At 38.1% G+C, this 6,910-nt stretch overlaps 1 protein-coding gene across 2 annotated transcripts in view; it reads right to left on the bottom strand.

The window, feature by feature from the left end:
- CERT1 (ceramide transporter 1) overlaps positions 1–6,910 on the bottom strand; it is a 145,896-nt gene that overhangs the window by 24,462 nt on the left and 114,524 nt on the right. The window lies entirely within an intron of this gene.

Here is a 6,910-nt window from a genome sequence, read left to right as displayed (position 1 = left end):
GAGAAAATATAAAATAAATAAAACATTTATTCCTAAATTTATTTAACATGAAGTCTACTGTGTTCATTAGAGATGCAGAACAAGGTTTAAGCATACTTTAAAATGCACACATCAATGATTTTAAGGCAGGAACTCTTAAAACTCTTAAAATGATTAACCCTAGGAACATAATTTTTCTATACTAAACAATGTTATCAATATATTGCTGTGTGCTTCTGTTACATCAAGATTTCTGGATATCAGAATGTACTTTTCATTACTGAGGTAGGTATAGCTTTAAGTGTCTCCTGAATTGGCAATCATCACACAAAAAAGTGTTTTTTCTTTTTTTATGAGAGAGAGAGAGGAAGAGAGAGAATGGGAGGAACAGGTGAAGGCATAGAGGAAAGAGAGATAGAGGGATAATTTGACCGGGTCTTGCCATGTTATAATCTTCCTGTCTGAGCCTCTCGGCTAGGACTATAGACCATGTGACTCCACATCTGGCCTGTTTAGGTTGGGCCAGGTCCTGAACAAGGACCTTCCACGTGGGCTCAGCCACTAGGCAGTGTCTTCCCACTGTGTCACAGTGGCTGGACTACAAAAATGTGTTTTGTTATTATTACTTTTTATTTAGTTTTTGCTGTAGGGTACCGTGTGTTTCCCAGAGAGAAACAGAGACAGAGAGAGAGAGAGACAGAAATCATCCCCCAGGGGGATGGCCACATCACCATCCCTTCTCTTCCATTTTCCTCTCAGGATTTTGGGCATGCGCGCACATGTGCCCTGTGTGTTTCAAGCTGCTGGCCTGGGACACAAACTGCACCGTCAGTCGTGTGGGATCTAGCCACCTCAACCACCGAGCCAACGACTGGCCCACAAAAATGTTTTTCATAAAAATGTTAATTTTGAGATTCTATAATCTCTTTTTGTAGCAAATAAACACTAATATGAAACACTTTATTTCTTCTCCAAATAATGTTAGTAATGTAAGGTTACAGACTTGAGAGAAATTATAAAATTTACCTGACTGTATGCTCTATAATTTTACAAAGCTTTAATTACAAAGCACAACTTCAGGGGGCTGACTAGTGGCACAGTGTTAAAACTCAATCGTCTGCAAGGCCGACCTAAATGGAAAGGTTCCTCATTTATGTCCAGAGCCATTCTGAGTATGTTGGACATGTGCATACCCATGATTTGGGGCTAGTTGAAGCTAGGGGGTGGAAAAAGGCATCAAAACCTGTTTGGTGGGACCAGCAGTTAGCGTAATGGCCATGTTGCTGGACTCCCATGTAGTTGACCGCGGTTCGAGTCCCAGACTTGGTGGCTTAAAACTCACGCCAGGCGCGTGTGCATGCGTGCCCAAGATCCCAAGAGGAGAATGGAGGAGAAGGGACTGTGGTGTGGCCATCCCCCCTAGGGGGTGATTTCTCGCTTTTTGTCTTGCTCTCTCTGTCCAGTGAGTGCACACACGCCCTATGCAAAAACAAAAACCTCTCTCTCTCTCAAAAAAAAAATATAAATAATTAAATAAAAAAGAACCTGTTTGGGATGCTGTTTCTCTATTTCTCCCTCTCTTTCTTGCTCATAGAAGAAATAAAGAAACTTAAAAAAAAAAGAAAGAAAAAGAAAACACGACTTCAGGCAGCACCTTAAGAAACCTGTGTGCCTCTGTAATTTTGGACTCTGCTCTGAGAGGGCAAGGTTGTTCATTCTAGGATTCTAAGTTACAAATACATACAAAATGTATCTGATGTCTAAAATAGGGAGAACAAGAAAAGTTCCAAGTTAATATGCATAAATAAAAAAACACAATGGTGTGGCTTAACTTTTCTGTGTCAGACTATGACTGGGAGAATTTTTTTACCTTCTTTAAATCCCAAGATCTTAACAATCTTTAGATTTGACTATGTACTTTTTGGATGAGAAACTAGAAGTTAAGAATATCTGTATTTATTATGCAATTAGAAGAAGGAAATGCTTCTCAGAAATAAGCCCTAGTTCAAAGGATAACCTGTAAAAGTAGAATGTGGAGAAAACTGTGAAACACAGAAGGATTTTATTGTATTAAAAAATAAAATTTGGCCTGGTGCCTTGCTTTCTCACTTTCTCTGTCTCTCTCTGGTCAAATTAAAATAAATGAATAAATAATTAATTATAATTTTTTTTAAAAACAGAGTTTAAAAAAATTTTAGTGCCATTTACATTTCGTAAGGAAGTATGTAGGTGACTGTGTTATTTGAGAGATTCTTCCTGAATTAGGTATTTCAAATGTTTTGAATAATGAGGTGATTGTGATTTACGTTTTGGTCCAAAAAAACTGGATCCCACAAACATAAACTGCCAGGAGGCAGGCAGCACAAGTCAGACAACGCACAGAGAGAGCATTTAACATTTTCTTTCCAGGTAGACTAAAAAATGATAGTTCTATAATATTTATCACTACAATGATGAAAAACCAGCTTTCAAAGTCTTTTGCTCTTTTTGTTTGTTTTGTGATGGGGTGCACATGCTCACCCCAGAGAGAAAGACAGTGAGAGGGAAAGTGAGAAATTATGTAAGACAGCTTGAGAAGGACCAACAAAGAAACAAAAAAGATGTATTCAATGCTGCACTCCTAGGAAATTAAAGAAATTCATACTAAATTACTGTAGTGACTTCTGCAAAGTTTTCTTCATGGAATCTTCATCTACTATCCTATTTCCTGGGAGGTAATTACATTAAGATTAAAGAGCAATGGGCCAGCAGTTGGCACGGTGGTTAAGGGTACTGGACTCCCGCATGGCTGACCACAGTTTGAGTCCCAGACCTGGCAGTTTGCTTTCTCACTGCACCCCCCGACCTCTCCATCTCTATCTGGTCAAATTAAAATAAAAAAGTAAATAAAGTTAAATAAAATAATTCTCTGGGGAGAAGAAAAGGGGGCCAGCAGATGGTGTGGTGGTTGAGGGTACTGGACTCCCATATAGCTGACCACGGTTCTAGTGCCAGACCTGACAGCTTGCTTTCTCACTTTCCCTCTCTCTTCCTCACTCTGTCCTTCTCTGGTCAAATTAAAATAAATAAATAAAAAGTTAAATAAAATAATTATTAAAAAAAAAAGATTAAAGAGCCATAATATAAAATCACACTATAACAAATTGTGTGTTCACTCCAGTGAAATGTGCAGTAGCCAATATTACCCTGGGGACAGTGACTTGGGCACTTGTGACCTCATAGCCACCTCAGGTCTAACCTATACAGCAAAAAGATGTGGGAAACAAGGGGCCATTGAGTTTGACAACAGGAATAAACACAAGCCAAACTTACCATTTTGTTAGGGTTAACATTTGATATTCTAGGAAATGCTACAACTAGAGTAACATCTGCTGCTGTTAAAAATCACAAAAATCACTGAAGCAGGTGAACAGTGTTAGCAAGTTTTTTTTTTTTTTTTTTGAGGTTTTTGCTATAGGGTGCGTGCGCTCACCAGACAGAGAGAGACAGAGAGACAGAAAGTGAGAAATCACCCCCCCGGGGGGATGGCCACGCCGCAATCCCTTCTTCTCCATTCTCCTCTCGGGATCTTGGGCATGCATGCACATGCGCCCGGCGTGAGTTTAAGCCACTGGGTCTGGGACGCGAACTGCGGTCGACTACGTGGGAGTCCAGCGACATAGCCATTACGCTAACTGCTGGTCCCAGTGTTAGCAAGTTTTAATTAGGCTAAGCATAATTTCAGGAATCATGGCCTTGATTTTACTAAGTCTAGAGTGAAAAATGAGCTGACATATTTTCATACCAATAAAATATGAAAAAAAAGATTAAACTATATTTTATTTATTTATTTATTTGGAGAGGTTTTTGCTATAGGGCGCATGCACTCGCCAGACAAAGAGAGAGAGACAGAAAGTGAAAAATCACCCCCCAGGGGAGATGGCCACGCCGCAATCCCTTCTCCTCCATTCTCCTCTCGGGATCTTGGGCACGCACGCACACGTGCCTGGCGTGAGTTTAAGCCACCGGGTCTGGGACTTGAACCACGGTCGACTACGTAGGAGTCCAGCGACATAGCCATTATGCCAACTGCTGGTCCCAATTTTGGCAAATTATTAACAGTGATTAAAAAACTCTGACTTAGATGTGAATTATCAAGATATCAAAAATTATTTTGATTGCCTCAAGTATTTTGAGGAATGATGCAGTTATTGGTGTAAATTTATTTGTGATTACAATATAACATAATGTAACATAAGTATTTCTAATGTTAATAACCTTTGAGATTATTTTGCTTAACCAAATACATCTTTTCAAGATGAGATGTACCAAATGTAATTTGTCACTAATGTAATTTCCTACTGTGTTGAATTGGAAGTTTCCCAGGTGACACTATGTTTCTCAGCTAATATTAACTCTAGGTCCAGTTCTGATGCTCTATTCTCAAGTGTGATTATATTGAATCAATTTGCTAGATCCTCTAATAATAGGTGATAAGGCAGTGCAAAATCCTCTGAAAGAAGCAATCTTATCAACGTCGAACTAGTTATTTATTCTAAAGGTGCTGCTGAACATGAGGTGTACTGTTTAATCAACAGTTAATTACTAGAGTTTAACTGTGTTAATAAAAACAAATACTTCAGGGACCAGAAGGTGGAGTGGCGGTTAAAGGTGCTGGATTCCCACATGGCCAACTGCTGTTTGAGTCCCAGACCTGGCGACTTGCTTTCTCGCTTTCCCTTTCTCTCTCTGTCTCCATCTGGTTAAATTTAAAAATAATGACAATAACAAATGGAAATGAATAAATAAATAATTAAAAACAAAACAAAACAAAAACCAAATACTTAACCGAGAAAAATACTTAAATAACTCAATGTTAGTTTCTTCATTTTTACTCTCACCATATAAAATAATACTATAGTGAAAACCTAAAACAGAACTTGTTCAATCATAAATACCATATACAAAATGAGTAACTCTTATTTGAAATCCTTGGGACCAGAGTATTTCAGATTTTTAAAATATTTGCGCATGCATAGGAGATATCTTGGAGATGAGACCCAAAGTTAAACCAGATATGCATTTGTATTTTATATACACTTTATACACATAGCCTAAGAGTATTTTATACAATATTTTTGTGGGGACCAGCAAATGACGTAATGATTACATAACTGGACTCCCTCATAGTCAATCATGGTTCGAGTCCTGGACCCAGTGGCTTAAAACTCACACTGAGTAGGTGTGTGTGTGTGTGTGTGTATGTGTGTGCTCAAAATTCTGAGAGGAGAATGGATGAAAAGGGATTGTGACGTGGCCTCCTGGGGGTGTGTGTGTGATTTCTCCCTGTCTCTCTCTCTCTGGTGAACCCGATAGCGAAAGTCTCTATTTCAAAAAACAAACAAACAAACAATTTTTGCATTACAGTGTTTGCCTATGACCTGCCACATGAGGTCAGTTGTGGAATGTTCCACGTGTGGCATCATGTTGGTACTCAAAAGGTTACGGACGCTGGAACATTTCACGTTTTGAATTTTTGGACTGGGGCTGCACACCCTATATTAGAAAAAAATATCTATTAGCAAGATTACTATCTCAGTTTATGTAAGTGAATTACATTAAAAGCTATATAGAAAAGTAAGCTATGGGGACCAGCAGGTGGTGTGGTGGTTAAGGTGCTGGACATTCGCGCATGGCTGACCATGGTTCAAGTCCTGGACCTGGTGGCTTGCTTTCCCTCCCTCCATCCCTCTCTCTCTCTCTCTGGTCAAATTAAATTAAATGAATGAATAAATAAAATAAAATTATTCTTAAAAAGAAGTAGGCTGTTATTTGGCAAACTCATACAAATTTGGATATCTGCTCCTTAATAACATAGTTACTTGTACTTAAAGGCTTTCAGTTGTTTAGTAAATCTATAGCTAGGGCCCAGGTATAGGTTCTGAAGCCTTAATTATTAGGCATTCTTTATCACTGGGGTTATATATTTTTCTTGCTCTCATTGCATTTTCTTTCATCTGGAGATGGTATATTGCTATCCTTTAAGGGAGAAGATTACCAGTATTGATGGCCTTTAGTTAGTCTGTGACTTTTTTTTAAAGAGAGAGATTTTTGGTAGAGGGCGTGAGTGCTTGCCAGAGAAAGAGAGACAGAAAGTAAGAAATCACCCCCCAGAGTGGATGGCCACACCTCAATCCCTTCTTCTTTCTCCTCTCTGGATCATGGGCATGCTTGCACACACACCCAGCGTGAGTTTGAAGCCACCAAGTCTGGGACTAATCACAGATGACTACATGGGAGTCCGGCAATGTAACCATTACGCCATCTGCTGGTCCCAGTCTGACTTTTTAAATGCAAGGTGGAACTTAGCAGAACAAACCAGTCTCCAGATATTATCTAGTTTAGTCACTGATTCATTGTAATATGAGTCACTTTTTAAAAAGTATGCATAAATGGGTAAGTAAAAGGTAAGAAATATTGTAATATGCTTGGTTACAGGTGATTTCCAATCATGAAATACTATATCTTTTTCTCAAAAATTTTTAAGGAGAAAAAATAAAACTAGACAAATCAGAAAAACACATTTTGAGTCTTAGTTTTCATTTCTATTGTATGCATAGTTAGAAACTAATGTATTTTTAATTGAATATGTAAAGTAATAAAGACGTGTTACAGATTATGATTTTTAAAGGCTCTTATTAGAATATTGATAAAGGGATAAAATGCCAATAATGTATTAGCTCAAAGAAATTATGCTATTATAATGGCAATAAAAGCTCACACTTACTGTAGCTAAGTCAAAATAATGAAGCAAGGAAAAGTTAGAAAACTTGCCCCAAATCACATAGCTAATTAGGCCTTAAACTCAGTCATTTGGACTACAGCACTCACATTCTTAACGTAAGGTAACATAACACAATTTAACCCAATAAAATACATTAATCGTAAAGCT

This window comes from Tupaia chinensis, unplaced genomic scaffold (genome assembly GCF_000334495.1).
Source record: "Tupaia chinensis unplaced genomic scaffold, TupChi_1.0 Scaffold145093_1, whole genome shotgun sequence".
Lineage (NCBI taxonomy): Eukaryota > Metazoa > Chordata > Mammalia > Scandentia > Tupaiidae > Tupaia > Tupaia belangeri.
This window is presented reverse-complemented; position numbering and strand designations above follow the sequence as displayed.